This window comes from Hordeum vulgare, chromosome 5H, assembly GCF_904849725.1.
Source record: "Hordeum vulgare subsp. vulgare chromosome 5H, MorexV3_pseudomolecules_assembly, whole genome shotgun sequence".
Taxonomy (NCBI): domain Eukaryota; kingdom Viridiplantae; phylum Streptophyta; class Magnoliopsida; order Poales; family Poaceae; genus Hordeum; species Hordeum vulgare.
The window spans coordinates 467,907,883-467,912,393 of NC_058522.1; the positions used below are offsets into that span (position 1 = coordinate 467,907,883).

General features: G+C 38.5%; 1 long non-coding RNA gene across 1 annotated transcript; it reads left to right on the forward strand.

Moving 5' to 3' along the window:
* The first annotated feature begins 885 nt into the window (after positions 1-885).
* Positions 886-3,402, forward strand: LOC123395504. Its single transcript, XR_006609773.1, has 2 exons — positions 886-1,243; positions 3,038-3,402. It is a non-coding gene; the product is annotated as an uncharacterized LOC123395504 (long non-coding RNA).
* Positions 3,403-4,511: the final 1,109 nt, after the last annotated feature.

The window sequence follows — 4,511 nt, forward strand, 5'->3', positions numbered from 1 at the left end:
AATATTTTTGCTTACTATTCTTTAATCAACTGGGTGTGTTAACACACTTAGTTCTACTTCTCTCGGTATTCGGTATAACCCGCTCTTACTCTCAAACATACCCTTGTGATATACCTATTGCGGTTTTATTTTTCTTAGGGTATCCTTTTGATATCTTTCGAGGTCTCTCTGAATATCTATAACTTCTTCAATACTATCAATATCATCGGCTTTACATGATAATCTATGCTTCATTGCGAGTGGTCTTGAGTATTGCCTTACTAACTGGAGGGTTTTATCTCTTCTAAGGAAGCCTTTAGATAAGTCCATTTTTCTGAATTAATATTTCTTGATGATGTTACGATTCCAGATGACGATAGCACAATTTCTTTTTTCTTTTGGACACTTTTTAGCTTGTCTAAAACTTGGATTAATAGCTGAAGAACTGTATTATTTTGTCTTATTATAATTTTAGAGTCTTCTTTTGGTGAGTCGTGATCAGAAAATCCAACAGGAGGTGACAAGTATTTGGCTACTTCGTTTAATGCTTGGCTATATTCAGTCATATAATTATGAGACAATCAAAGTTTTAACTTCTTGCAACAACTTCTTTATTAAGGACAGTAAAACTGCACCTAATCCCTGTCCTCACAGCGATTTACATTTTTAACCGTCCGTTTTTGCGATCTAGACGTTTTTGGCCGTCTGATCTTGTCTAGAAAGCAATCGGCAGCGCACTGTGCGAAATATGGACTATCTGTCCTGTGGGCTGCTGCTCTAGACGCCGAAACAAAGACATCTGGTGCAATTGGGCCGCCGGCCAGCCATTCTACCGTTGGGCTTCGAAGGATCCATCTGGCGATGCGAGTAGCCCTAATAATGAGAAAAAGACTACGAAGGGGCAGCGACCCCTCCCAGGCCGCTCGGATCTCGCCACCCGACCCATCTACAAACCCTACCTGCGATGGCGGCTTGCCCGGCGGCAGCGCCTTCACGTTGCCCGGCGGCAGCTCCTTTACGTAGCTAAGGGTGCGTGTGAGAAGAAGGTGGTGGATGTGAGCAACAAGCTGAGGGTGCGGACGAGCGCCGAGATCGAGCAGCAGAGCACCTCCGGCCGATTCACCATGATCGTCAACAGGCCAGTGGCCACCGGCCAGCATGGCGGATGTCATAATAAGGGATATCAAGGGCAAGTTCTTGAAGATTACCGAAACCGCCGACAAGGTCTTAGTGCTACCAGAGCTCGTCCCGTACCAGAAGAAAGGTACAGTCAGGACACACCTCTTCCCCTGTCTCAAGTCTGAACTTCTGAATTATCTATCCCCTGTCACGTCAATTATTTTCTTCAGACTAGAACAGAGTGAATCATCCAAAACATGTACGCAACAGCAACAACAGTGGTGTTGTAACTTCTTGTATTTCCTAGGTGTTTCTTATACAAACATGGGATCATATCAGTGATCAGGAGTATCGCTTTACTATCGTATCTCACCTTTCCAGCAACAATAGTACAACGCCCAGTTCTCTCGGTTTGGTAACATATAGAGGAATGGTGAGAGCAATATTAAATTTCTGCCAAATATGCTAAGTTCACCCCGCTACTCCTATCTGATATGCATGTCAAAAATGAAGTGTTACTATGACAGGAAATAGTTGAAAGAAAAGGCATTGTAACGTCATTTCCCAATCATACATATCAACTATAGTTTCTGTGAACAAAATATATATCGATGCAATACCTAGGTCATGCATCTATCAAGCGGGAGTTATGATTGCTACCCCAAGGATTTATATACTTTGTGTAAGTGTATATTACAATAAATACATTCACATGTGTCTTTATTTACCACATATACTAAGAAAATATTATGAACTAGCTGGAAGTTTTCCAAAAAAACTTAATTACCAACTCTCAGCTTGCTAGGTATCATATAAATTCTTTTCATAAAACTTACAATAGTAGAAAACATATTTTGATGCATGGTAACCATTTTTACCAAAATAAAAATACTTTGAAAGGTGGTGGGGTAATTTTTTGATACATCCCTATGGCATTGCTTCCAAAATTTAACCTATTATAATTTATGTTTGATTAATTTCAAGGATTTCTCTAGCATTGTTCAAATTTTCTTTTTTACTGTAACTGCCATTGAAGAGTACAAGTAGAATACAAAGACGAGCGCAGAAGCACGAGAGAAAAAACAGAAAAGAACCTCCAGCTGCTAACTAGCATTGGCTTCTCTAGGATTGTTTGACTTTCAGACAGAGAAGATATAATCCTCAACGAGGAACTGCTAAATTGGACAAGCACACAAATTTTCCTAGGTATCCTATTATACCAACAATACACCCCCACCCATGCGCACGCTTCAGAACATTGTGGAATTTGTGGAATTCAGTTTTTGCTATCTCTGAGCCACTAATAGAGAGATAAGAAACTAGAAATCACTTCCATGTATTTTGGTGATGGAAGACAAATGATGCAGAAAAAAGTACAATATGAAAAAAAACATGCTTCTAATATGCCAATTTCATCATCTTGATCCAACTGGTACAACTGATACCTGACCCCAGCCATGACCTGAACCTTCTCCCATTGCCATAGAGATCGTAACAAAAGAGTTTGGATGAGGAAACTCTCTTAATCATGACCCTCCCTTGCAGGCATAAACAAATCATTTCAGGGAGCAGGAAACTTTGGCAATACTAACTACAATTACTTTCACATAGAAAGAATCAACACCAGCCAAGCTTTTAGTTGTACTTGGTCACATAGTCCGCGAGGGAGATTGTGACCTTCAACTTGTGTGGATAGGGGTCGATGCCTGCTAGCTCTAAATAACATGGTTAAAATCAAAAGGGTGATGATTGTACAAGTTCATGGTTTTTCCTTATACGAGGGCAATCATCCCTTTGTGATTATATTTAGTAGCCCAGGTGCTTTGCTATAGTCCCATATTGGTAAAATGATATCGTTTGATTCATGGTACATGTTTTGCACTCTTTGCAATAAAGTTGGCCATTATGTCTTGTTTCATAGCCAATTTTGTGTTTTCAGATCAGTGGTTCATGATTTAAGAAGCTGGTAGGGTCAAACCATGTGTTTGCATGGTCGTCCTGATTTAGAAGCTTTTGTGCAACTGAATAGACGTGCGTCCATGAAAGGTTATCTTGTTTTTCTTACATAAATCAGTTTGTCACTCGTATTTCATTCATCACCCTACTCTTCCAGTTGGAAGTTGAGGTAAACTATTGACCAAGCCCACTTTTTATTAATTGTGGATTTATGTGTTTTTCTTCTTTCTTGTTTATTAGCCAGTGTTGCCTACATGTCACTTCAATCTTCCACCATTGAAGTTACTGTAAAAACAAATCGTGATGTTACTTTAAACAAATGACCATATGTGCTTCCTTCCCACGAAATTACAGGTTTTATTTTTCACTTTCTTGGATGAAAATTATTGTTTTTTGACTAAGAATGAAGATAAATTTATTGTACACATGAAATCAACATAATTTTATATATGAATTGAAATCTATATCCAAGAACAAACAAATGCACCCACTGTACTCTTCTCCTGTCATCTTTGCACATTGTTTTTCTATGCTATGTAGTGCACTTGGACATAGATTCAACATGAGTCTAATTTTCAGTTGCCGCTTAGTCGTTTGCAAGTGATTTTTGTAGAGAAATGGGACTTGGAGGTCAGCACAGAACTTGATTGATATGTTTTGTGTACACTATGATAGTAGCTGTTTATCAGAGGGTCTGTGTTTGTGTTTTCTCATTTGGATATGGCCAACGCCCAACCATGTACCTGATCTGTTGTAACATTATAAACTATTGAAGTATATGACTCGGACACTAGATGATGTATTTGTTGATGTGCTGGTAGTTCAATCTGTATATTAAATGACTTTTAAATTTATGGCTCATTATTTGCAGTTCGGAATTTGTCCTTCATTTTTATGGCATGCAGTTGTTTATGTGTGTTTCATGTCATCATATATGTACGTAATTTCCTATCATTCTATTGAAAAAATTGACAAGCGCGGCAACGCGCGCCTATCATGATCTAGTATCGAGTATATCTTGTCTTGCTTCTGTGCGAGGGAGTGAGTCTTCGCCTTTACTTAGGTAACGGCCAATTACAACACTTCTTCTTTAATATAATCGTTATTCTTGCAAAGTACATTCTTCCTGGCCTTTGCTTCTTCTAGCTTATGTAAGGCGAGATCAATTCTATTGTTCAGACCAGAATATTTATCCGCAAGCTTTTGGTATTCTTTGGATAAACTCTCAAATTTTTGGTCTAAATTATCTTGTCTTTCCCCCCAAGATATGTAGAAGTTATATATCAAATCGACAAATGTATTTAGCTGGCTATGAGATGTATGCCAGGTATGCTCCTCAGAAGGATATATTCTGTACGTTATATTAATATTCTCTTTAGAATTTATTACTTTACCCGCGGTAACTTCTAAGTTTAAATACTTTAACCTATCAATGTTTCAAACGCTGGACCTGATAC